Source organism: Leiobunum rupestre, chromosome 6 (genome assembly GCF_980474605.1).
Source record: "Leiobunum rupestre chromosome 6, qqLeiRupe1.1.hap1, whole genome shotgun sequence".
Classification (NCBI taxonomy): domain Eukaryota; kingdom Metazoa; phylum Arthropoda; class Arachnida; order Opiliones; family Sclerosomatidae; genus Leiobunum; species Leiobunum rupestre.
Window position 1 is genome coordinate 3496087 of NC_143389.1, and position 27173 is coordinate 3523259.

Consider the following 27173-nt stretch of genomic DNA (forward strand, 5'->3'; position numbering starts at 1 on the left):
AGTTACGTTTTTTAAACTGAATCCAGGTGAGTATTGTTATTTTTTTCCTTTTAGACAAATAATTTTAACATTATTATTATATTTTTTTTTTTTTTTTTTTTTTCAGGTTACAGTGAATCGCAAGGTAAGTTACCCAGAGGTAAGTGGTTTTTTACATTTAAACAGAAATTTTGCCATAAATATAGATTAAAAATAAAAACTAGAAATGATCTTTAAAATCAACTACGAAAATGATTTCGATAAAAACGAAATTAAACTTTAAAAGTGTAAAATTAAGAATTTATTTACACCATGTCCACCGTCCTATTTTTTCCCCCTCTTGGGATCATTGGAACCGGTGGTACTCTGTCGTCTTTTAAATCGGCACTGGAGCCTGGCTTGAGCCTTCCCTAGTGCCTCATCAACCCAGGCCAACATTTCCGGAGGGGCTTCTTTCAAATCCTTGGCCCGACGACAGAAATCCTCTAGTTCTTCTAAGGAGAGAGTATCGAAATTCCACTCGCGATTAAAAAACTTGATATCTTCGGAAAATTCCTGTATAGGTTGTACGGCTTGTTGTGGTGGGGATTTGTACACGTCGGAGTAGTGCTTGACCTTGGCTGAGGTTTCGTTTGTCTTGGGAGAGGACTCTGTTGACGCTAAGTGCCAGTCATCGTCGACTGGTCCCGTTGATCCGTCATCCATTACTTCCTGGTTGTCAGTAGCATCCGTGTTAGCGTCAGCTCCAACGTCTGCGGGTATACTTTCGGACTCTTTGGCTGGCGGAATCAGGTCTTGGAAGTTTGCGTTCCGAGTGGTCTGATGAGCCTTGTTCTTTTTCTTGGGGCAATCCCGAACCTGATGACTGTCTTTGCGGCAGTAAAAACACATGCGTTGGACGCCTTGATAAACGAGTTGGATTCGGTGTCCACTGATGGTCATCAGGTTCGGGATTGGACTCTTGATTCGGACTTCAAGACGGCGGTTACCGTTTCGGACATCCTTCAGAGGGCCTTGTTGGAAGGTCTCCCACGTCTCGGATATCACTTCACAATAGCTTTTAAGATTGGCTTTAAGGAACGAGAGATCCCACCAGCTAGGCGCATTTTTTACTGTGACTTGAGTCACCGGATCGGCAACGCCCACGATGTTGAGGTGTTTCTCGCCGATGATTATTCCGGTATCTACCGCTTTCTGGTAGCAGATAAAGTCTTTGAACGTGACTTGGACTTCCGCCTTCCCGATCATTTGGAAGACCGTAATACACTTGGGGCCAATGTGGTCGAAAAGGCCAAGAGCCAAATCTTCCACAGGGACACCATCGAATTTGATACGAGCAGTGGCTTTCTTTGAGGATTGCGAACTGGTCGGCAGCGACTGCACGGCAGGCATGGCAACGTTGGTGGCGACCGCCGAAGCGGAGACCGGAACTCAGGAACTGCTGAGGAGAGGCAGACGGTAACTGGAAGGCAGGAACAGCAACTGGAACTGGTACTGGACACGCAGCAGGAACGGCAACTTCTGACGCTTCAGCGTGGCAGAGAGCAGGCAAACTCGCCTAAAGGCGTAAAAACACTTCTCGCCCCCCGACTAAGATCTCGGTATAGAACTATTGAAAACAGATACTACACTTTGATCTTAGCCAAAAGGCCGAGAAGCGATAACCCGCTAGGAGCCGTCACTGTTTAACAAAGTAAAAAGAGAGAATTCGAGCATTTCAAATATTTCATAATTACGTCACCGAATGTTGGTCCTGGTGGGAGATGACAACGTTTGTAGCCATCGCGCGAACAAAGGAGAAGACGATATCTTGAATCCGTGAAATAGAGGTACACCGCCAGGCCCGGACTGGCACTTTTGGGGTCATCGGCTAGAGACAGTAGAGTGGGCCACTTTACCGGGCCGTATGGAAAAAAAATCTAAATGGTGGTTTATAGGACCATAAATAACGTATTAAGTGTACTAGATTCTACGTGAAACGTCAAACGCGTTTAAATGACCATTTAGGAAAAATTTATTATAAGCGAATAGAGCGTTCTATAAAAGTGGACCATAACCGGTCACTTTTCATACAGACTATAGAGCTGGTTCAGCAGGACTAACAACTTTTGTTATTCTTTGGTTTAAGAGAATTCGGCTTATGTCCTGTCTTTATATGAATATTTTAGAGACGTACCTTTTAGGAGTTGTAGGAGGCACCCTAGGTGTTGAAGTATGTTTGGGGTTAAGGATATTTTCATGATCTAAGTTTCATCTTAAACACGTGGATTTGGGACTAGTATTTTCTAGAATTTTGCTTATTTGCCATCATACATTTATTACAAAAATCATTTAAAATAAGAAAAAAGGCGCGGAAAGCAAAGCCGGAAATATGTGAAGCCTAGGCTAGCAACTACGCTACTAATAAAAATTGACTGCTCTCAATTTCTTACGGGTTTGCCAGATAAATATATTTCTCTAAGACGAAAAACCGGCCAAACCTTCACCTCCTCCGAACTCCAAAGGGGGAAAGCACACCACACCAATTTTATAGATTCGTAAACGCGCCTTCCCAATCGACCGCCATCACCTTACAGTCTACGGGGAGGGTGATGAAAAAACTGGTTTGGGGGGGGGGGGGGATGAAATTTCTGCGGTAAAGGGCTTGCTCGTTGGTTGTCTGTACGATAATATCGGCGCCCAGTAAACGTTTCTAAAAAGAGTGTATAGAACGTTCTATTGGAGCCGCATGCAGCCGGTGGCCCTCGGCGATCACCAACCTACCAGGACCTGGCTAGTCGCGGCTTGTCCACCGCTATCAATTACACTCTAGCGGCAACGGCCATATCACGCTGAATACACCGGTTCTCGTCTGATCACCGAAGTTAAGCAGCGTCGAGCGCGGTCAGTACTTGGGAGGGAGACCACCTGGGAACACCGCGTGCCGTTGGCTACTCATTTATTTTCGCGGGATGGGATTTGCGTCTTTTAACAGGAAAATACCTTCATCCTATCATTTTGACGCTGCTTTTTTATGCAATTAAAAGTTCGCCCAGACGATAATATTATTTCGGTCAACTCTTGGCCTTTTTTTAACAACTGGCAGCATCTTTCCGTGAATAAAATACATGTTAGTATCAAAATTGAACAAAATAAAATGGCGAGAAAATTGGTTTTCATTTTATTCTACTTAAGGCTTGTACTTAAAATAGTACTAACTTACTTACTTACTTACTTACTTACTTACTTACTAACTAACTAACTAACTAACTAACTAACTAACTAACTAACTAACTAATTAACTAACTAACTAACTAACTAACTAATTAACTAACTAACTAACTAACTAACGTTTATCTCTAAACAAAAACATTTCCGCGGTAAAATCCACTCTGAAATGGCCTTTTCTGGTTTTGGAATGAAGTCCAAAGTTAAAATTTTATTAACAAATTCTAATTGTGAAATATATTTTTTGTTCTAAATTTTAATCTTAAATGTAATTTAAATAGTTGAATCTAAAAAAGGACTTTTGGAAAATGTTTTATAGAAGGTTTTATCATGGGACAGCCGCATGGATTAGGGGAGTAACCCAAAAATACAAAATATCAAAACAAACCACGAAATTAAATAATAAAACGGAGACAGAGATATATTTTTTAAACAAAATAATATAGCTAACTTTTATCTATTAATTGTTTTAGGTGATGTAGTTTATGTAAAATATAAAAATGAACCTTGGCACAATATAAATTTAATGTCATGTTTTATTGATACTTAGAAAAAGTAACAAACATTTCAAAAGTCAGATCTTTGAGATCATTATTAAAAAAATATAACATTTTAAATCCGAACTCCTCTATAAATATTAAAATTATAAATTCCTAATCTACTTTAACAAAAGATATATCATATTAAGTTTAATACTATTAATGTTAGGAATAATCATGACTTTGAGATAAATAGAACAAAAATGTTTAATTCCAAATATAGTTAATTATAGAGCAATATATAATAAATGATTTTGTACTTACCAAAAATAAGCCTTGCCACTTTATATCTTGGTAATGTAGCTGCCGCGGGCGGCGGGCCCCCGGCGGCGACTCACTGTCCACGGAAGACGGGAAGAGAGAAAAAATGGAGAGGGGCTTATTTCGTGTTTTCTCTTTACGCGGAACATCTTGGCTGGAACCCAATGACCTAAAAATGAGGGGCGCGCTGTCTCTACCCACCATACCGAAACCCGCGAATTTACGTTATGAAAACCGGTTCCTTCAGCCAACCACTTAGAACATGCACGATTTACGAACCTTGGGTTACGAATAAAACCACAGGAATAACACAGAACAACCTCTTTTCGCGCCTTTATTTTACCCCTCTTACTTGCCTCCCGCTCGTCGGCCATTGCCTCTGCCCTAAACGGGGAGTCTAGCATCCACTCCTTGGGTATCCATAATGGAGGAGAGGACTGAAAGGGGGAAAACCAAGCATGGACGCGCCCAGGAAAATACCAAGGAGGATAGGAAGGGAGGCGAAGTAGGAGGGATGAACGCGGCAGCATCCTTGTAAGAAGCTTAGCGGCGGGAAAATTTCGGAAAAATGGCGGCTAGACGTAGCGTAGCTGCCGCAATCTTGCCGCCATTCATCCCTCCTACTTCGCCTCCCTTCCTATCCTCCGTGAAAATACCGCGAAAAAGAGTGTATAACTAGGTAAAAGAAAATTCAAAAACTGGAATCTTTCCGATTCTTCATTATTAACTATTCGACAATAAGGATTTTACCACTTATGACGTCAGAGGGGCAATATATTATAATAAAGAAATATATATAAAGACAGCCAAATAACATTTCCCGGAAATACTGTGTTGCGCAGTGCGCCATTATAAGAGCGTTTGATTTTTGATTTCAAGAGAGAAGTGGGCCGATCCCGGATTTACTGCAATACCAGGCCGACCCGTGGCGGAGGTGGAGCAAGCTCCGACCACTCCGCCGCCGTCCAAAAATAAGTTTAATATCTTGGGCCCCGATGGGACCCGTATCAGATATTAAGCTGATAAGAACAGATACTGAATTTGTTTATTATAATTTCAAATAAAATACAGTACCCTTGTCGTATTTTTTTTCTGCTGTTTAAATTAGTTTAAATTAGAGCAGATCATTTTTTTTTTATATATACATTAAGTCTTAAAAACAATTTAGTTCATAAAATAAATATAGTTAAAGTTAAAATTTAAAATTAAATTTTACCGGGAAGATTTCCCTTTTTTTGTTGTTTTTACAGGGGTGTTGCTTCTTCTGCGTTTGGAGTAATTCTGGAGGATTTCTTCAATCTCCTCTTGGTAGTAGTCGGTTTTCCTGTTGAAGTAGTCAGTCTGTGAAGGAGGTTCCCTTGCAACGCGTTTGTGGAGGATTTGAAGTTCCGTTCTGGTAAGTTTGGTAAGGTCGGGTCTCTCAAATAACGTCCAGGTATTTGGATCCCATCGGGGCTCGGTGGCTGGAGTGGTCTCGTCGTCGCTAGTCTCGGAGTCGGTATGATTAGGTTCACTGTTTGGTGCTTCAGGTTTATTTTCAGGTTCGTTAGGTTGTGGCGGATTTTTCAAGGCTTCGGCGTACCGCTTGGTTTCGGCTGGAGGTATTACGGTTTTCGGGGAAGTTACTGGTGAAGTCAAGGACCAGCTTTCTTCAGAGGATTTGGAGTCGTCTGCTTGAGTAAGTATTGAGGGTATGCGTGGTGAGCTTTCTTTTAGGTCTTCTTCTCGGGTGGTGGCGCTAACGATTACCACCTCCAAAGGAGTACGTGTGGAACTTGCGGTGGTTTCCGGATCTTGGGGTAACACGCGGTCTTCGTTTTCCTTCTTCTCTGCCCTCTGGTTTTTCTTTTTTTCGCAGGTGGAGGCAACGTGCCCCTCCTGCTCACAAAAGAAGCATTTCTTGGCAACCCCGGTATAGTATACCAGGGCCCTGCTCCGTCCAAAATAAAGCACATTAGGAACAGTTAGTTTCATTTTCAATTTCACTACACGATCGCCATTCCTTATCCCTTTTAATTCTTTATATTCATCGTGGCGATGAGCTTTAATCTCCCCGTATTGACGCAGGGTTGTCAGAATGGAATCCCATTGAATCCAAGAAGGCAACTGCTTTATGGTAAGCCAGATGCCGTCGTCTTCTACACTCGTGATTTTGCAGGGCTTGTTGTTTACCATTAATTCTCCATAAGAGACAGCTTGTTGCAGGAATGCAAGGGTCGTAAAAGTTAATAAAAAAGATGTATTACCAACAGGTTGAAGTGTTTCGACACTGTCTGGTCCAAGTTTCTCGAGGAAGGCTTGAGCGACTTCCAAGAAGCTAGCGCTTACGTCTAAGCGAGCGGTTCGTTTCCTTACCTCCATAGCCATGCTGGCTATGAGAGGATCAGCGGAGAGACGAGACTTCACAGGAGCAGGATCACAGGAGATACAGCTTCAGGTGAGTAACAGGTACGTAGCAGGTGGGTTTTTTTTTCTTTCAGGAACAGCAGCAGCGGAACGGCTCAGCAAAGGATCATCTCGTGCGGTAAGGCAGGCAAACTCGCCTTAAAGGCGTATAAACACTTCTCGCCCCCCGACTAAGATCTCGGTATAGTACTATTGAAGAACAGATACTGAATTTGTTTATTTAAAATTCGTTGTCAAGGTTACAATTGATCGCGTTATTAATCTTTAAATTAGCGCGACCATTGTCAAAAAACAGTTAATTCTTTTTTCCCAGGTTTCAGTAAAAAACGTCAAGGTAAGTACCATTTTTCTATATTTTTAACAGTGAGTATAATTTTTCGCTATATTTTAACAGGGTAAGTATTTTCCTCTATATTCTAACTAGGTAAGTATAATTTTAACTATACTTTTTAACAGGTAAGTATAATTTTAACTATATTTTAAACAGGTAAGTGTAATTTTAACTATATTTTAAACAGGTAAGTATTTTTTGTATCAATATTCTTTCTTTTTAACTTTAACGTAAAAATACAGATATATTTTTACATGTCAAATTCGTTCCCCTTTTTTTTTTTTTTTTTTTTTTTATAACACACGCAATTAAAAACCCAAATCATATAAAAAACGAATACTTAAAATTGTAAAATTAAAAGTATATATAAACTTAAAAAGAGTTATTAAAAACATATTTACAACTCGGAACATGGTCTTATTTTTTCCCTTTCTTGGGGTCCTTTTCACGAGGAGGACTATGACGGCGTTTGGCACGATTCCGAAGGGTACTCTCGGCTTTCACTAGACAGTCATCCCGCCATTCCATGACACGTGGATCCGTGGTTTTTAGTGCTTTGGCACGCCGAATGAAATCTTCAATTTCTGCATTTGACATTTCAACCCAGGACCAACCGCGGTTGTAAATCTCGGGTTCCGGCACAGATGTATCTAGGCGACCCGGAGACTTTAATGCGTCGGCGTAACCCTTGGGGATTACTTTAGACGTGTTTGGAGATGAATCTGGCGACGACAAGTACCAGCCGTCCTCACCCTCCTTCGGCTTGTCGGTGTTCGACGTACCCTCGTCCATTACAACCTGGCTATCCCCATCGCCGGCTTCAGCGCCAGCTAGTGGTGGTGGTGAGGTCGGGCTGCCGGAGCCCTCGGGTTCCTTATGTGTCGGAATCCGTTCTTGACTGTCGGTGTTCTCTTGAGTTTTCAGCGCCTTTTTTTTCTTCTTCGGGCAATCCCGAACCTGATGACTGTCCTTCCTACAGTAGAAGCACATACGCTGTATACCCTGGTAAGTAATCTGGATGCGATGGCCGCTAATGGTCATCAGGTTCGGGATCGTGTTCCTCATCCGGACTTCAAGGCGGCGGGTACCGTTCTTGAGGTCTTTGAGAGGGCCCTCCTGGTAAGTTTCCCAGGATTCGCTGAGGACATCGCAGAAGGATCGAAGAGCGGTCTTGAGGAAAGATAGCTCCCACCAACTCGGGGCATCTCGCAACGTGATGTATGAAATCGGATCAGCTACACCAACGATTTCAACTTGATTATCTCCGACCATGATGCCGGCTTCAATGGCCTTCTGGAAGCAGGATGCGTCTTTAAAGGTCACCTGTGCGACTTCTTTTCCCACAGGCTGGACTGGCAGCAAGAACGGCAACTTCTGGCGAGGCAGCGTGGCAGGCAAAACGAGCAGGAACACTCGCCTTTAAGGCGTAGAAAACACTTCTCGCCCCCCGACTAAGATCTCGGTATAGCTCTATTGAAAACAGATACTACACTTTGATCTTAGCCAAAAGGCCGAGAAGCGATAACCCGCTAGGAGCCGTCACTGTTTAACAAAGTAAAAAGAGAGAATTCGAGCATTTCAAATATTTCATAATTACGTCACCGAATGTTGGTCCTGGTGGGAGATGACAACGTTTGTAGCCATCGCGCGAACAAAGGAGAAGACGATATCTTGAATCCGTGAAATAGAGGTACACCGCCAGGCCCGGACTGGCACTTTTGGGGTCATCGGCTAGAGACAGTAGAGTGGGCCACTTTACCGGGCCGTATGGAAAAAAAATCTAAATGGTGGTTTATAGGACCATAAATAACGTATTAAGTGTACTAGATTCTACGTGAAACGTCAAACGCGTTTAAATGACCATTTAGGAAAAATTTATTATAAGCGAATAGAGCGTTCTATAAAAGTGGACCATAACCGGTCACTTTTCATACAGACTATAGAGCTGGTTCAGCAGGACTAACAACTTTTGTTATTCTTTGGTTTAAGAGAATTCGGCTTATGTCCTGTCTTTATATGAATATTTTAGAGACGTACCTTTTAGGAGTTGTAGGAGGCACCCTAGGTGTTGAAGTATGTTTGGGGTTAAGGATATTTTCATGATCTAAGTTTCATCTTAAACACGTGGATTTGGGACTAGTATTTTCTAGAATTTTGCTTATTTGCCATCATACATTTATTACAAAAATCATTTAAAATAAGAAAAAAGGCGCGGAAAGCAAAGCCGGAAATATGTGAAGCCTAGGCTAGCAACTACGCTACTAATAAAAATTGACTGCTCTCAATTTCTTACGGGTTTGCCAGATAAATATATTTCTCTAAGACGAAAAACCGGCCAAACCTTCACCTCCTCCGAACTCCAAAGGGGGAAAGCACACCACACCAATTTTATAGATTCGTAAACGCGCCTTCCCAATCGACCGCCATCACCTTACAGTCTACGGGGAGGGTGATGAAAAAACTGGTTTGGGGGGGGGGGATGAAATTTCTGCGGTAAAGGGCTTGCTCGTTGGTTGTCTGTACGATAATATCGGCGCCCAGTAAACGTTTCTAAAAAGAGTGTATAGAACGTTCTATTGGAGCCGCATGCAGCCGGTGGCCCTCGGCGATCACCAACCTACCAGGACCTGGCTAGTCGCGGCTTGTCCACCGCTATCAATTACACTCTAGCGGCAACGGCCATATCACGCTGAATACACCGGTTCTCGTCTGATCACCGAAGTTAAGCAGCGTCGAGCGCGGTCAGTACTTGGGAGGGAGACCACCTGGGAACACCGCGTGCCGTTGGCTACTCATTTATTTTCGCGGGATGGGATTTGCGTCTTTTAACAGGAAAATACCTTCATCCTATCATTTTGACGCTGCTTTTTTATGCAATTAAAAGTTCGCCCAGACGATAATATTATTTCGGTCAACTCTTGGCCTTTTTTTAACAACTGGCAGCATCTTTCCGTGAATAAAATACATGTTAGTATCAAAATTGAACAAAATAAAATGGCGAGAAAATTGGTTTTCATTTTATTCTACTTAAGGCTTGTACTTAAAATAGTACTAACTTACTTACTTACTTACTTACTTACTTACTTACTAACTAACTAACTAACTAACTAACTAACTAACTAACTAACTAACTAATTAACTAACTAACTAACTAACTAACTAATTAACTAACTAACTAACTAACTAACTAACTAACGTTTATCTCTAAACAAAAACATTTCCGCGGTAAAATCCACTCTGAAATGGCCTTTTCTGGTTTTGGAATGAAGTCCAAAGTTAAAATTTTATTAACAAATTCTAATTGTGAAATATATTTTTTGTTCTAAATTTTAATCTTAAATGTAATTTAAATAGTTGAATCTAAAAAAGGACTTTTGGAAAATGTTTTATAGAAGGTTTTATCATGGGACAGCCGCATGGATTAGGGGAGTAACCCAAAAATACAAAATATCAAAACAAACCACGAAATTAAATAATAAAACGGAGACAGAGATATATTTTTTAAACAAAATAATATAGCTAACTTTTATCTATTAATTGTTTTAGGTGATGTAGTTTATGTAAAATATAAAAATGAACCTTGGCACAATATAAATTTAATGTCATGTTTTATTGATACTTAGAAAAAGTAACAAACATTTCAAAAGTCAGATCTTTGAGATCATTATTAAAAAAATATAACATTTTAAATCCGAACTCCTCTATAAATATTAAAATTATAAATTCCTAATCTACTTTAACAAAAGATATATCATATTAAGTTTAATACTATTAATGTTAGGAATAATCATGACTTTGAGATAAATAGAACAAAAATGTTTAATTCCAAATATAGTTAATTATAGAGCAATATATAATAAATGATTTTGTACTTACCAAAAATAAGCCTTGCCACTTTATATCTTGGTAATGTAGCTGCCGCGGGCGGCGGGCCCCCGGCGGCGACTCACTGTCCACGGAAGACGGGAAGAGAGAAAAAATGGAGAGGGGCTTATTTCGTGTTTTCTCTTTACGCGGAACATCTTGGCTGGAACCCAATGACCTAAAAATGAGGGGCGCGCTGTCTCTACCCACCATACCGAAACCCGCGAATTTACGTTATGAAAACCGGTTCCTTCAGCCAACCACTTAGAACATGCACGATTTACGAACCTTGGGTTACGAATAAAACCACAGGAATAACACAGAACAACCTCTTTTCGCGCCTTTATTTTACCCCTCTTACTTGCCTCCCGCTCGTCGGCCATTGCCTCTGCCCTAAACGGGGAGTCTAGCATCCACTCCTTGGGTATCCATAATGGAGGAGAGGACTGAAAGGGGGAAAACCAAGCATGGACGCGCCCAGGAAAATACCAAGGAGGATAGGAAGGGAGGCGAAGTAGGAGGGATGAACGCGGCAGCATCCTTGTAAGAAGCTTAGCGGCGGGAAAATTTCGGAAAAATGGCGGCTAGACGTAGCGTAGCTGCCGCAATCTTGCCGCCATTCATCCCTCCTACTTCGCCTCCCTTCCTATCCTCCGTGAAAATACCGCGAAAAAGAGTGTATAACTAGGTAAAAGAAAATTCAAAAACTGGAATCTTTCCGATTCTTCATTATTAACTATTCGACAATAAGGATTTTACCACTTATGACGTCAGAGGGGCAATATATTATAATAAAGAAATATATATAAAGACAGCCAAATAACATTTCCCGGAAATACTGTGTTGCGCAGTGCGCCATTATAAGAGCGTTTGATTTTTGATTTCAAGAGAGAAGTGGGCCGATCCCGGATTTACTGCAATACCAGGCCGACCCGTGGCGGAGGTGGAGCAAGCTCCGACCACTCCGCCGCCGTCCAAAAATAAGTTTAATATCTTGGGCCCCGATGGGACCCGTATCAGATATTAAGCTGATAAGAACAGATACTGAAATAGTTTATTAAAGAAAAGCACATATACATGAACAGATCCTCATATGGATTCTGAACACAAATTGATTAAAGAAATTTACATATTTACATTTAATTGATAAATTTTGAAAAGTTAATATTTGCATAGACTATTTTTAACAACAAGTTCTTATTTTTCAAGGTAAGTTTAAACTTTTAAATTTAAATTTTTACTTTTTATATATTTTTTTTATTTTTCAGGTGCGTCTTTAGGTACCCTCAAATAATTTTCAGATACATTTAATTTGCATTTTCTATTTTACAGGTACGTTTGTGTAACATTTTCCAGGTACGTTTATATCATATTTGCCAGGTACGTGTAATATTTTGAACATTTTGTATTTCAGGTACTTTTATTTTAATAACATTTATTAAATTTCAGGTAAGTTAAGCTAAGTAAAATTTTTTTTCCAGGTACTTTCATTTTAATAACATTTTATAATTTCAGGTACGTTAGGCTAAGTTAATTAATTTTCCAGGTAAGTTTAAATTCTTTAAATTTTTATTGCAGGTACGATTTTATTTTATTTTATTTTTTAAACATTTTTCAGTTACGTGGATTTAATCCTTTGTTATACATTGTTTATGTTATTTGTACTATGGGTTTGTCTATAATTAAAGACTTTTACAACTTTACGCGTTAAAAGCTAAAAAAGTAGTTTAATTGTGTCATCACGAATTGCAAAAAAAGGTTTTACAGGGTTATGCCAGTATTCTTCAAATTTGTCTCGTGAGAGACGTAATTTATCTGCCCGTGCCCTCATAGCCATATGGAGGCGAACGCGTTCTAATACGACGAGTGCAGTGTCACGTTTTTTTTCAAAAATTAAGCGGTTTCTCGCTTTCCATATCTGGAAGTTGATTTCCGCCAACAATACTAGTGTTGCGTGTATCAGTGACACGGGAACCGGAAGGGGTACGAAGTGGCACACAGTCTGCCACGAGATAAACTTAACTCCCAAGAACTCGCGGACACGGTTTCTGAGGAGTTTTGCTATGTCGCAGTCGTATAACAGGTGCTGGATGGTCTCATTTTTGGGACAGAACGGACATGAGCGAGTAGCGCACATGTTGCGGTCGTATAGAACGTCACGAACCGGGACAACTTCGTGGAATACTTTGTACGCGAAATCGCGACGAGAACCGGTAAGTGCTTTGTTGGAAAGTCGGCTAAAAGCCGTTTTCCACTTGACGTGCGGCTGAAGCGTAAATATCCGTGGTACAACTGGTCTCTGGAGAAGAGCTTTCACACTCTTGTTAGAAATCTTGAGAAGATCAGTGTCGGGTTTTGACTTCAAAACCAAAGCCGCCGTTGTTTTTGAAGGTACATAATTTGGATGAACGTCGCGAGCGTGCATAGCGGACACGTCCCAAGGTACTTTAAAAATTGTCTTTGAACTCGTGGAAAGGTGGAATGAAACTGTGGCGCTAACTGGATGGTCCTTCGCTGCTAAGCACGACGAATACCGGGTCAAGGCGAGAGCGTGAAGCTCGTTTTCGAGGAGCGGAACCCCGAGGCCGCCATCGTTACAGTCGAGGCAAAGAGTTTGCCGCGCGATAAGTTCTTGCTTGTCTCCCCAAACGAATGAGAAAATCTTCCTGTTGACTGTTGCAATCGTGGCAGGCGAGAAAACCACGAGAGGAACTGGGTAAGTCAATTTTGGTAGGGCGATTTGCTTGATGAGTTGGACGCGGGTGCGGAAACAAAAAGTGTTGTCCGCCCACGCGTCCAAAGAAGTTGAGAATTTCTCAACAAAGCGAGTCTCGTTACTATGGGCTACTCCGTGGGCTGAGAACAGTACACCTAGGATTTTCACTGGTTCTGTGGTTTCCTTTATTGGTAACGTCGCGGGAATCAACTCGAGGGCTTTGCCACCGATTCGAGCAAGTTGGCTCTTGGTGGCGTTTAACTTGCTGCCGGAGACAGCGCAAAAGTCGTCGAGGAGCCGTAGCGTACCCCGAACCGAAGCGATGTCCTCCAACATGAAATTGGCGTCGTCCGCGTGAGCGGCATAAATTTGTTGACTAGAGACGGCCGTTCCCGGGCAGTGGAGGCCACGAATGTCCAGACTGTGGCTCGCTGCAAAGAGGAGTGGCTCCAGAGCGAGGCAGAACAGGCTGGGTGATAGGGGACAGCCTTGACGAACGCCCCTTTTGATCTGGAATGGTTCCGACGGATGCGAGTTGATGGTAAGTTGACTAATGTTTTTTTCGTACATATTTTTCAGGATGCTGACGAAACGCTGACCGAAGCCGAAACGCGCGAGAGTCTGCCAGAGAAACTGGTGATTAACGCGGTCGAAGGCTTTTTCGAAGTCTACAGCGAGAAGGAAGCCGCAACGATCCCGCTCGGTGTAATCCACAAGGATATCTCGGAGCATAACAAGGTTAAATAGCGGCTGACGCCCTCTAACCCCGCAAGTCTGGTTAGTGCCAATGATGGTGCCGGTGACTTTGGATGAACGCGAGTCGAGGATCTTAGCGAACAGTTTTCTGTCCGTGTTTATTTTCGTAATAGGCCGCCACGCGGAAGGGGAGGCTTTGTTGTCCGTGTCTTTACAGATTAAGACGACGTGGCCTTCGCGAAATGTTTCTGGGAATGGCTCTCCGTTCAGGAGATCAGATACTACACTTTGATCTTAGCCAAAAGGCCGAGAAGCGATAACCCGCTAGGAGCCGTCACTGTTTAACAAAGTAAAAAGAGAGAATTCGAGCATTTCAAATATTTCATAATTACGTCACCGAATGTTGGTCCTGGTGGGAGATGACAACGTTTGTAGCCATCGCGCGAACAAAGGAGAAGACGATATCTTGAATCCGTGAAATAGAGGTACACCGCCAGGCCCGGACTGGCACTTTTGGGGTCATCGGCTAGAGACAGTAGAGTGGGCCACTTTACCGGGCCGTATGGAAAAAAAATCTAAATGGTGGTTTATAGGACCATAAATAACGTATTAAGTGTACTAGATTCTACGTGAAACGTCAAACGCGTTTAAATGACCATTTAGGAAAAATTTATTATAAGCGAATAGAGCGTTCTATAAAAGTGGACCATAACCGGTCACTTTTCATACAGACTATAGAGCTGGTTCAGCAGGACTAACAACTTTTGTTATTCTTTGGTTTAAGAGAATTCGGCTTATGTCCTGTCTTTATATGAATATTTTAGAGACGTACCTTTTAGGAGTTGTAGGAGGCACCCTAGGTGTTGAAGTATGTTTGGGGTTAAGGATATTTTCATGATCTAAGTTTCATCTTAAACACGTGGATTTGGGACTAGTATTTTCTAGAATTTTGCTTATTTGCCATCATACATTTATTACAAAAATCATTTAAAATAAGAAAAAAGGCGCGGAAAGCAAAGCCGGAAATATGTGAAGCCTAGGCTAGCAACTACGCTACTAATAAAAATTGACTGCTCTCAATTTCTTACGGGTTTGCCAGATAAATATATTTCTCTAAGACGAAAAACCGGCCAAACCTTCACCTCCTCCGAACTCCAAAGGGGGAAAGCACACCACACCAATTTTATAGATTCGTAAACGCGCCTTCCCAATCGACCGCCATCACCTTACAGTCTACGGGGAGGGTGATGAAAAAACTGGTTTGGGGGGGGGGGGGATGAAATTTCTGCGGTAAAGGGCTTGCTCGTTGGTTGTCTGTACGATAATATCGGCGCCCAGTAAACGTTTCTAAAAAGAGTGTATAGAACGTTCTATTGGAGCCGCATGCAGCCGGTGGCCCTCGGCGATCACCAACCTACCAGGACCTGGCTAGTCGCGGCTTGTCCACCGCTATCAATTACACTCTAGCGGCAACGGCCATATCACGCTGAATACACCGGTTCTCGTCTGATCACCGAAGTTAAGCAGCGTCGAGCGCGGTCAGTACTTGGGAGGGAGACCACCTGGGAACACCGCGTGCCGTTGGCTACTCATTTATTTTCGCGGGATGGGATTTGCGTCTTTTAACAGGAAAATACCTTCATCCTATCATTTTGACGCTGCTTTTTTATGCAATTAAAAGTTCGCCCAGACGATAATATTATTTCGGTCAACTCTTGGCCTTTTTTTAACAACTGGCAGCATCTTTCCGTGAATAAAATACATGTTAGTATCAAAATTGAACAAAATAAAATGGCGAGAAAATTGGTTTTCATTTTATTCTACTTAAGGCTTGTACTTAAAATAGTACTAACTTACTTACTTACTTACTTACTTACTTACTTACTAACTAACTAACTAACTAACTAACTAACTAACTAACTAACTAATTAACTAACTAACTAACTAACTAACTAACTAATTAACTAACTAACTAACTAACTAACTAACTAACGTTTATCTCTAAACAAAAACATTTCCGCGGTAAAATCCACTCTGAAATGGCCTTTTCTGGTTTTGGAATGAAGTCCAAAGTTAAAATTTTATTAACAAATTCTAATTGTGAAATATATTTTTTGTTCTAAATTTTAATCTTAAATGTAATTTAAATAGTTGAATCTAAAAAAGGACTTTTGGAAAATGTTTTATAGAAGGTTTTATCATGGGACAGCCGCATGGATTAGGGGAGTAACCCAAAAATACAAAATATCAAAACAAACCACGAAATTAAATAATAAAACGGAGACAGAGATATATTTTTTAAACAAAATAATATAGCTAACTTTTATCTATTAATTGTTTTAGGTGATGTAGTTTATGTAAAATATAAAAATGAACCTTGGCACAATATAAATTTAATGTCATGTTTTATTGATACTTAGAAAAAGTAACAAACATTTCAAAAGTCAGATCTTTGAGATCATTATTAAAAAAATATAACATTTTAAATCCGAACTCCTCTATAAATATTAAAATTATAAATTCCTAATCTACTTTAACAAAAGATATATCATATTAAGTTTAATACTATTAATGTTAGGAATAATCATGACTTTGAGATAAATAGAACAAAAATGTTTAATTCCAAATATAGTTAATTATAGAGCAATATATAATAAATGATTTTGTACTTACCAAAAATAAGCCTTGCCACTTTATATCTTGGTAATGTAGCTGCCGCGGGCGGCGGGCCCCCGGCGGCGACTCACTGTCCACGGAAGACGGGAAGAGAGAAAAAATGGAGAGGGGCTTATTTCGTGTTTTCTCTTTACGCGGAACATCTTGGCTGGAACCCAATGACCTAAAAATGAGGGGCGCGCTGTCTCTACCCACCATACCGAAACCCGCGAATTTACGTTATGAAAACCGGTTCCTTCAGCCAACCACTTAGAACATGCACGATTTACGAACCTTGGGTTACGAATAAAACCACAGGAATAACACAGAACAACCTCTTTTCGCGCCTTTATTTTACCCCTCTTACTTGCCTCCCGCTCGTCGGCCATTGCCTCTGCCCTAAACGGGGAGTCTAGCATCCACTCCTTGGGTATCCATAATGGAGGAGAGGACTGAAAGGGGGAAAACCAAGCATGGACGCGCCCAGGAAAATACCAAGGAGGATAGGAAGGGAGGCGAAGTAGGAGGGATGAACGCGGCAGCATCCTTGTAAGAAGCTTAGCGGCGGGAAAATTTCGGAAAAATGGCGGCTAGACGTAGCGTAGCTGCCGCAATCTTGCCGCCATTCATCCCTCCTACTTCGCCTCCCTTCCTATCCTCCGTGAAAATACCGCGAAAAAGAGTGTATAACTAGGTAAAAGAAAATTCAAAAACTGGAATCTTTCCGATTCTTCATTATTAACTATTCGACAATAAGGATTTTACCACTTATGACGTCAGAGGGGCAATATATTATAATAAAGAAATATATATAAAGACAGCCAAATAACATTTCCCGGAAATACTGTGTTGCGCAGTGCGCCATTATAAGAGCGTTTGATTTTTGATTTCAAGAGAGAAGTGGGCCGATCCCGGATTTACTGCAATACCAGGCCGACCCGTGGCGGAGGTGGAGCAAGCTCCGACCACTCCGCCGCCGTCCAAAAATAAGTTTAATATCTTGGGCCCCGATGGGACCCGTATCAGATATTAAGCTGATAAGAACAGATACTTTTAATTGTTTATTAAAAGCTTCGTTTTTTTACATTTTTACAATTTTGTCATTTTTGTTCGCGTGTTAATTATTTTAATTTATCGCGAACAATCGTTAAAAGATAAAGGGAACATGGTTAAAAAATCGAGCAAAGAACTATGCTAAAAATTTTAAAAATTAAATTTAAAACATATTTTTGCCTTTTTTCACTTCTTTTTCTGGAGTTTTACTACGTCGTCTCTTTGGATAATTTTTTAAAAGTTCGATGATTTGTGCCGCTTGGTCTTCTGCTCGTTTGGTTAGGATGGGTGAACGTGTGGGTGCTCTGGAGTTGATTTTTGCAAGAAGGGCTTGAAGTTCGGTTTTCCTCAATAGATGTAAATGTAGTTGTGACGGATCGGTATAATTCCACTCTGATGGATCAAATCGGGGTCTGGAGTTGTTGTCGGAGTCAATGGATTCGGGTTCGCTTTCGGGTTCTAGGTCATCGTGATGTGGTGGAGATTTCAAGGCGTCGGCGTATTGGCTTGTTTGGACTGGAGGTTCTGCGTTTCTCTTGTATGGTTCTGGTGATGTTAAAGTCCAGCTTTCTTCAGAGGATTTGGAGTCGTCTGCTTGAGTAAGTATTGAGGGTATGCGTGGTGAGCTTTCTTTTAAGTCTTCTTCTCGGGTGGTAGCGCTAACGATTACCACCTCCAAAGGAGTACGTGTGGAACTTGCGGTGGTTTCCGGATCTTGGGGTAACACGCGGTCTTCGTTTTCCTTCTTCTCTGCCCTCTGGTTTTTCTTTTTTTCGCAGGTGGAGGCAACGTGCCCCTCCTGCTCACAAAAGAAGCATTTCTTGGCAACCCCGGTATAGTATACCAGGGCCCTGCTCCGTCCAAAATAAAGCACATTAGGAACAGTTAGTTTCATTTTCAATTTCACTACACGATCGCCATTCCTTATCCCTTTTAATTCTTTATATTCATCGTGGCGATGAGCTTTAATCTCCCCGTATTGACGCAGGGTTGTCAGAATGGAATCCCATTGAATCCAAGAAGGCAACTGCTTTATGGTAAGCCAGATGCCGTCGTCTTCTACACTCGTGATTTTGCAGGGCTTGTTGTTTACCATTAATTCTCCATAAGAGACAGCTTGTTGCAGGAATGCAAGGGTCGTAAAAGTTAATAAAAAGGATGTATTACCAACAGGTTGCAGTGTTTCGACACTGTCTGGTCCAAGTTTCTCGAGGAAGGCTTGAGCGACTTCCAAGAAGCTACCGCTTACGTCTAAGCGAGCGGTTCGTTTCCTTACCTCCATAGCCATGCTGGCTATGAGAGGATCAGCGGAGAGACGAGACTTCACAGGAGCAGGATCACAGGAGATACAGCTTCAGGTGAGTAACAGGTACGTAGCAGGTGGGTTTTTTTTTTTTCTTTCAGGAACAGCAGCAGCGGAACGGCTCAGCAAAGGATCATCTCGTGCGGTAAGGCAGGCAAACTCGCCTTAAAGGCGTATAAACACTTCTCGCCCCCCGACTAAGATCTCGGTATAGTACTATTGAAAAACAGATACTACACTTTGATCTTAGCCAAAAGGCCGAGAAGCGATAACCCGCTAGGAGCCGTCACTGTTTAACAAAGTAAAAAGAGAGAATTCGAGCATTTCAAATATTTCATAATTACGTCACCGAATGTTGGTCCTGGTGGGAGATGACAACGTTTGTAGCCATCGCGCGAACAAAGGAGAAGACGATATCTTGAATCCGTGAAATAGAGGTACACCGCCAGGCCCGGACTGGCACTTTTGGGGTCATCGGCTAGAGACAGTAGAGTGGGCCACTTTACCGGGCCGTATGGAAAAAAAATCTAAATGGTGGTTTATAGGACCATAAATAACGTATTAAGTGTACTAGATTCTACGTGAAACGTCAAACGCGTTTAAATGACCATTTAGGAAAAATTTATTATAAGCGAATAGAGCGTTCTATAAAAGTGGACCATAACCGGTCACTTTTCATACAGACTATAGAGCTGGTTCAGCAGGACTAACAACTTTTGTTATTCTTTGGTTTAAGAGAATTCGGCTTATGTCCTGTCTTTATATGAATATTTTAGAGACGTACCTTTTAGGAGTTGTAGGAGGCACCCTAGGTGTTGAAGTATGTTTGGGGTTAAGGATATTTTCATGATCTAAGTTTCATCTTAAACACGTGGATTTGGGACTAGTATTTTCTAGAATTTTGCTTATTTGCCATCATACATTTATTACAAAAATCATTTAAAATAAGAAAAAAGGCGCGGAAAGCAAAGCCGGAAATATGTGAAGCCTAGGCTAGCAACTACGCTACTAATAAAAATTGACTGCTCTCAATTTCTTACGGGTTTGCCAGATAAATATATTTCTCTAAGACGAAAAACCGGCCAAACCTTCACCTCCTCCGAACTCCAAAGGGGGAAAGCACACCACACCAATTTTATAGATTCGTAAACGCGCCTTCCCAATCGACCGCCATCACCTTACAGTCTACGGGGAGGGTGATGAAAAAACTGGTTTGGGGGGGGGGGGATGAAATTTCTGCGGTAAAGGGCTTGCTCGTTGGTTGTCTGTACGATAATATCGGCGCCCAGTAAACGTTTCTAAAAAGAGTGTATAGAACGTTCTATTGGAGCCGCATGCAGCCGGTGGCCCTCGGCGATCACCAACCTACCAGGACCTGGCTAGTCGCGGCTTGTCCACCGCTATCAATTACACTCTAGCGGCAACGGCCATATCACGCTGAATACACCGGTTCTCGTCTGATCACCGAAGTTAAGCAGCGTCGAGCGCGGTCAGTACTTGGGAGGGAGACCACCTGGGAACACCGCGTGCCGTTGGCTACTCATTTATTTTCGCGGGATGGGATTTGCGTCTTTTAACAGGAAAATACCTTCATCCTATCATTTTGACGCTGCTTTTTTATGCAATTAAAAGTTCGCCCAGACGATAATATTATTTCGGTCAACTCTTGGCCTTTTTTTAACAACTGGCAGCATCTTTCCGTGAATAAAATACATGTTAGTATCAAAATTGAACAAAATAAAATGGCGAGAAAATTGGTTTTCATTTTATTCTACTTAAGGCTTGTACTTAAAATAGTACTAACTTACTTACTTACTTACTTACTTACTTACTTACTAACTAACTAACTAACTAACTAACTAACTAACTAACTAACTAACTAATTAACTAACTAACTAACTAACTAACTAATTAACTAACTAACTAACTAACTAACTAACTAACGTTTATCTCTAAACAAAAACATTTCCGCGGTAAAATCCACTCTGAAATGGCCTTTTCTGGTTTTGGAATGAAGTCCAAAGTTAAAATTTTATTAACAAATTCTAATTGTGAAATATATTTTTTGTTCTAAATTTTAATCTTAAATGTAATTTAAATAGTTGAATCTAAAAAAGGACTTTTGGAAAATGTTTTATAGAAGGTTTTATCATGGGACAGCCGCATGGATTAGGGGAGTAACCCAAAAATACAAAATATCAAAACAAACCACGAAATTAAATAATAAAACGGAGACAGAGATATATTTTTTAAACAAAATAATATAGCTAACTTTTATCTATTAATTGTTTTAGGTGATGTAGTTTATGTAAAATATAAAAATGAACCTTGGCACAATATAAATTTAATGTCATGTTTTATTGATACTTAGAAAAAGTAACAAACATTTCAAAAGTCAGATCTTTGAGATCATTATTAAAAAAATATAACATTTTAAATCCGAACTCCTCTATAAATATTAAAATTATAAATTCCTAATCTACTTTAACAAAAGATATATCATATTAAGTTTAATACTATTAATGTTAGGAATAATCATGACTTTGAGATAAATAGAACAAAAATGTTTAATTCCAAATATAGTTAATTATAGAGCAATATATAATAAATGATTTTGTACTTACCAAAAATAAGCCTTGCCACTTTATATCTTGGTAATGTAGCTGCCGCGGGCGGCGGGCCCCCGGCGGCGACTCACTGTCCACGGAAGACGGGAAGAGAGAAAAAATGGAGAGGGGCTTATTTCGTGTTTTCTCTTTACGCGGAACATCTTGGCTGGAACCCAATGACCTAAAAATGAGGGGCGCGCTGTCTCTACCCACCATACCGAAACCCGCGAATTTACGTTATGAAAACCGGTTCCTTCAGCCAACCACTTAGAACATGCACGATTTACGAACCTTGGGTTACGAATAAAACCACAGGAATAACACAGAACAACCTCTTTTCGCGCCTTTATTTTACCCCTCTTACTTGCCTCCCGCTCGTCGGCCATTGCCTCTGCCCTAAACGGGGAGTCTAGCATCCACTCCTTGGGTATCCATAATGGAGGAGAGGACTGAAAGGGGGAAAACCAAGCATGGACGCGCCCAGGAAAATACCAAGGAGGATAGGAAGGGAGGCGAAGTAGGAGGGATGAACGCGGCAGCATCCTTGTAAGAAGCTTAGCGGCGGGAAAATTTCGGAAAAATGGCGGCTAGACGTAGCGTAGCTGCCGCAATCTTGCCGCCATTCATCCCTCCTACTTCGCCTCCCTTCCTATCCTCCGTGAAAATACCGCGAAAAAGAGTGTATAACTAGGTAAAAGAAAATTCAAAAACTGGAATCTTTCCGATTCTTCATTATTAACTATTCGACAATAAGGATTTTACCACTTATGACGTCAGAGGGGCAATATATTATAATAAAGAAATATATATAAAGACAGCCAAATAACATTTCCCGGAAATACTGTGTTGCGCAGTGCGCCATTATAAGAGCGTTTGATTTTTGATTTCAAGAGAGAAGTGGGCCGATCCCGGATTTACTGCAATACCAGGCCGACCCGTGGCGGAGGTGGAGCAAGCTCCGACCACTCCGCCGCCGTCCAAAAATAAGTTTAATATCTTGGGCCCCGATGGGACCCGTATCAGATATTAAGCTGATAAGAACAGATACTTTTAATTGTTTATTAAAAGATTGTCGTTTTTTACATTTTTACATTTTTCATTTGTTATATATTTGTTCACGGTTTAATTAATTAAATTAGCGCGAACAATCGTTTAAAAAGGATCATGGTATAAAAGTCGAGTAAAGAACTATGTTAAAAATTTAAAAATTAAATTTAAATCATATTTTTCCTTTTTTAATTTCTTTTTCTGGAGTTCTACTCCGTCGTCTTTTGGGATAGTTTTTCAGGAGGTCAGTTATTCTTACGACGAGGTCTTCTGCTGTCCGGGTTAGGCTAATTGAACGTGTGGGGGCTCTGGCATTGATTTTTTCGAGGAGGGCTTGAAGTTCGTTTTTCTTTAGTAGGTTAAGGCCTGGCACCTCGTTATAATTCCAATCTAATGGATCGAATCTTGGTCTGGTTGTGGGGCTGTCATGTTCGTTGGAGTCAGGTTCGCTTTCAGTTTCTGGTTGAGGTTCATGATGTGGTGGCGATTTCAGAGCGTCGGCGAAGGTACAGATTTTGGCTGGAGGATCTACGGTCTTTGGAGAAGGTGTTGCCAAGTAAAAGCTTTCGTTGGAGGTTCTGGAGTCGTTTGATTCGGTAAGTATTACAGGTGAGCGTGATGGTTTTTCTTTCAGGATTTCTTCTCGAGAGATGGCATTGGTAAGTATCACCCCCAAGGGAGCAGTTGTCGAGTTACTGGGAGCTGGGATGACTTCTCCGTTGGACTCTGGGGGCTGGCGAGTCTTGGACTTCTTTTTCGGACAATCCCGAACCTGATGAGTGTCTTTATGGCAAAAGAAACACATTCTCTGGACGCCTCGGTAAGTGATCTGAATGCGATGCCCATTGATGGTCATCAGGTTCGGGATTGGACCCTTGACTTTAACTTGCAGCCGCCTTGTTCCGGTTCGGACATCTTTTAAAGCGCCGCCCTGGTAAGTCTCCCAAGATTCTGCGATGACGTCGCAGCTTGATCGTAGCCATTTTTTAAATATAGCCAACTCCCACCAACTCGGCGCATCCTTCACAGTGATATACGCCACTGGGTCGACTACACCGATGACATCCAGTTGTTTGTCACCCACGACGATTCCGCTGTCAACGGCTCGCTGAAAACTAGCTGCATCTCGAAAGGTGATCTGAGCTTCGGTCTTGGAGACCAATTGGAAGACGGTAACATTCTTCACTTCGACGTGGTTAAACAAAGCTTTTGCTACGTCTTCCACGTCAACTCCGTCGAATTTAACTCTGGCTGAAGCGGCCTTGAGAGCTGAAGCTGAAGCCAAAGCTGGAACCGGAACTTGCTGGTTCAGGATCGTCGGTAGCGCAGGAGGCATGATGCCTCTCTCCGAGGTCATCGGAATCGCTGGAGGACTTCTGGAATCGCTGGGAAGCGATCCCTTTCGTGGTGGATCCAAGATTGTGGATTTCAGGAACAGACGGACCGGAACAGGATCAGCAGGAGACTGGAGCGGCAGTGCAGGTAAGTAAACTTCCCAATACAGGTAAATACGGTTCCCGGCCTTTGGCTTCGAAAAAAGGAGCAAACAGATACTACACTTTGATCTTAGCCAAAAGGCCGAGAAGCGATAACCCGCTAGGAGCCGTCACTGTTTAACAAAGTAAAAAGAGAGAATTCGAGCATTTCAAATATTTCATAATTACGTCACCGAATGTTGGTCCTGGTGGGAGATGACAACGTTTGTAGCCATCGCGCGAACAAAGGAGAAGACGATATCTTGAATCCGTGAAATAGAGGTACACCGCCAGGCCCGGACTGGCACTTTTGGGGTCATCGGCTAGAGACAGTAGAGTGGGCCACTTTACCGGGCCGTATGGAAAAAAAATCTAAATGGTGGTTTATAGGACCATAAATAACGTATTAAGTGTACTAGATTCTACGTGAAACGTCAAACGCGTTTAAATGACCATTTAGGAAAAATTTATTATAAGCGAATAGAGCGTTCTATAAAAGTGGACCATAACCGGTCACTTTTCATACAGACTATAGAGCTGGTTCAGCAGGACTAACAACTTTTGTTATTCTTTGGTTTAAGAGAATTCGGCTTATGTCCTGTCTTTATATGAATATTTTAGAGACGTACCTTTTAGGAGTTGTAGGAGGCACCCTAGGTGTTGAAGTATGTTTGGGGTTAAGGATATTTTCATGATCTAAGTTTCATCTTAAACACGTGGATTTGGGACTAGTATTTTCTAGAATTTTGCTTATTTGCCATCATACATTTATTACAAAAATCATTTAAAATAAGAAAAAAGGCGCGGAAAGCAAAGCCGGAAATATGTGAAGCCTAGGCTAGCAACTACGCTACTAATAAAAATTGACTGCTCTCAATTTCTTACGGGTTTGCCAGATAAATATATTTCTCTAAGACGAAAAACCGGCCAAACCTTCACCTCCTCCGAACTCCAAAGGGGGAAAGCACACCACACCAATTTTATAGATTCGTAAACGCGCCTTCCCAATCGACCGCCATCACCTTACAGTCTACGGGGAGGGTGATGAAAAAACTGGTTTGGGGGGGGGGGGGATGAAATTTCTGCGGTAAAGGGCTTGCTCGTTGGTTGTCTGTACGATAATATCGGCGCCCAGTAAACGTTTCTAAAAAGAGTGTATAGAACGTTCTATTGGAGCCGCATGCAGCCGGTGGCCCTCGGCGATCACCAACCTACCAGGACCTGGCTAGTCGCGGCTTGTCCACCGCTATCAATTACACTCTAGCGGCAACGGCCATATCACGCTGAATACACCGGTTCTCGTCTGATCACCGAAGTTAAGCAGCGTCGAGCGCGGTCAGTACTTGGGAGGGAGACCACCTGGGAACACCGCGTGCCGTTGGCTACTCATTTATTTTCGCGGGATGGGATTTGCGTCTTTTAACAGGAAAATACCTTCATCCTATCATTTTGACGCTGCTTTTTTATGCAATTAAAAGTTCGCCCAGACGATAATATTATTTCGGTCAACTCTTGGCCTTTTTTTAACAACTGGCAGCATCTTTCCGTGAATAAAATACATGTTAGTATCAAAATTGAACAAAATAAAATGGCGAGAAAATTGGTTTTCATTTTATTCTACTTAAGGCTTGTACTTAAAATAGTACTAACTTACTTACTTACTTACTTACTTACTAACTAACTAACTAACTAACTAACTAACTAACTAACTAACTAACTAATTAACTAACTAACTAACTAACTAACTAATTAACTAACTAACTAACTAACTAACTAACTAACGTTTATCTCTAAACAAAAACATTTCCGCGGTAAAATCCACTCTGAAATGGCCTTTTCTGGTTTTGGAATGAAGTCCAAAGTTAAAATTTTATTAACAAATTCTAATTGTGAAATATATTTTTTGTTCTAAATTTTAATCTTAAATGTAATTTAAATAGTTGAATCTAAAAAAGGACTTTTGGAAAATGTTTTATAGAAGGTTTTATCATGGGACAGCCGCATGGATTAGGGGAGTAACCCAAAAATACAAAATATCAAAACAAACCACGAAATTAAATAATAAAACGGAGACAGAGATATATTTTTTAAACAAAATAATATAGCTAACTTTTATCTATTAATTGTTTTAGGTGATGTAGTTTATGTAAAATATAAAAATGAACCTTGGCACAATATAAATTTAATGTCATGTTTTATTGATACTTAGAAAAAGTAACAAACATTTCAAAAGTCAGATCTTTGAGATCATTATTAAAAAAATATAACATTTTAAATCCGAACTCCTCTATAAATATTAAAATTATAAATTCCTAATCTACTTTAACAAAAGATATATCATATTAAGTTTAATACTATTAATGTTAGGAATAATCATGACTTTGAGATAAATAGAACAAAAATGTTTAATTCCAAATATAGTTAATTATAGAGCAATATATAATAAATGATTTTGTACTTACCAAAAATAAGCCTTGCCACTTTATATCTTGGTAATGTAGCTGCCGCGGGCGGCGGGCCCCCGGCGGCGACTCACTGTCCACGGAAGACGGGAAGAGAGAAAAAATGGAGAGGGGCTTATTTCGTGTTTTCTCTTTACGCGGAACATCTTGGCTGGAACCCAATGACCTAAAAATGAGGGGCGCGCTGTCTCTACCCACCATACCGAAACCCGCGAATTTACGTTATGAAAACCGGTTCCTTCAGCCAACCACTTAGAACATGCACGATTTACGAACCTTGGGTTACGAATAAAACCACAGGAATAACACAGAACAACCTCTTTTCGCGCCTTTATTTTACCCCTCTTACTTGCCTCCCGCTCGTCGGCCATTGCCTCTGCCCTAAACGGGGAGTCTAGCATCCACTCCTTGGGTATCCATAATGGAGGAGAGGACTGAAAGGGGGAAAACCAAGCATGGACGCGCCCAGGAAAATACCAAGGAGGATAGGAAGGGAGGCGAAGTAGGAGGGATGAACGCGGCAGCATCCTTGTAAGAAGCTTAGCGGCGGGAAAATTTCGGAAAAATGGC

At 41.2% G+C, this 27173-nt stretch overlaps 7 non-coding genes and 7 pseudogenes across 7 annotated transcripts; 5 read left to right on the plus strand and 9 right to left on the minus strand.

Annotated features, from left to right (window-relative positions):
* Window positions 1–1465: 1465 nt before the first annotated feature.
* LOC149938180 (U2 spliceosomal RNA) lies at window positions 1466–1641 on the minus strand (annotated as a pseudogene).
* Window positions 1642–2792: 1151 nt separating this feature from the next.
* On the plus strand, window positions 2793–2911 carry LOC149938181 (5S ribosomal RNA). Its single transcript, XR_016481921.1, has one exon. It is a non-coding gene; the product is annotated as a 5S ribosomal RNA (ribosomal RNA).
* Window positions 2912–4866: 1955 nt separating this feature from the next.
* On the minus strand, window positions 4867–5053 carry LOC149938182 (U2 spliceosomal RNA). The gene has a single exon (XR_016481629.1). It is a non-coding gene; the product is annotated as a U2 spliceosomal RNA (small nuclear RNA).
* Window positions 5054–8108: 3055 nt separating this feature from the next.
* On the minus strand, window positions 8109–8246 carry LOC149938183 (U2 spliceosomal RNA; annotated as a pseudogene).
* Window positions 8247–9394: 1148 nt separating this feature from the next.
* On the plus strand, window positions 9395–9513 carry LOC149938184 (5S ribosomal RNA). The gene has a single exon (XR_016481922.1). It is a non-coding gene; the product is annotated as a 5S ribosomal RNA (ribosomal RNA).
* A 1963-nt stretch (window positions 9514–11476) lies between these two features.
* On the minus strand, window positions 11477–11659 carry LOC149938185 (U2 spliceosomal RNA). The gene has a single exon (XR_016481684.1). It is a non-coding gene; the product is annotated as a U2 spliceosomal RNA (small nuclear RNA).
* Window positions 11660–14239: 2580 nt separating this feature from the next.
* LOC149938186 (U2 spliceosomal RNA) lies at window positions 14240–14317 on the minus strand (annotated as a pseudogene).
* Window positions 14318–15467: 1150 nt separating this feature from the next.
* LOC149938187 (5S ribosomal RNA) lies at window positions 15468–15586 on the plus strand. The gene has a single exon (XR_016481923.1). It is a non-coding gene; the product is annotated as a 5S ribosomal RNA (ribosomal RNA).
* Window positions 15587–17549: 1963 nt separating this feature from the next.
* Window positions 17550–17729, minus strand: LOC149938188 (U2 spliceosomal RNA; annotated as a pseudogene).
* A 1421-nt stretch (window positions 17730–19150) lies between these two features.
* LOC149938189 (U2 spliceosomal RNA) lies at window positions 19151–19280 on the minus strand (annotated as a pseudogene).
* A 1149-nt stretch (window positions 19281–20429) lies between these two features.
* On the plus strand, window positions 20430–20548 carry LOC149938190 (5S ribosomal RNA). Its single transcript, XR_016481924.1, has one exon. It is a non-coding gene; the product is annotated as a 5S ribosomal RNA (ribosomal RNA).
* A 1963-nt stretch (window positions 20549–22511) lies between these two features.
* On the minus strand, window positions 22512–22689 carry LOC149938191 (U2 spliceosomal RNA; annotated as a pseudogene).
* Window positions 22690–24147: 1458 nt separating this feature from the next.
* On the minus strand, window positions 24148–24256 carry LOC149938192 (U2 spliceosomal RNA; annotated as a pseudogene).
* Window positions 24257–25406: 1150 nt separating this feature from the next.
* On the plus strand, window positions 25407–25525 carry LOC149938193 (5S ribosomal RNA). Its single transcript, XR_016481925.1, has one exon. It is a non-coding gene; the product is annotated as a 5S ribosomal RNA (ribosomal RNA).
* Window positions 25526–27173: the final 1648 nt, after the last annotated feature.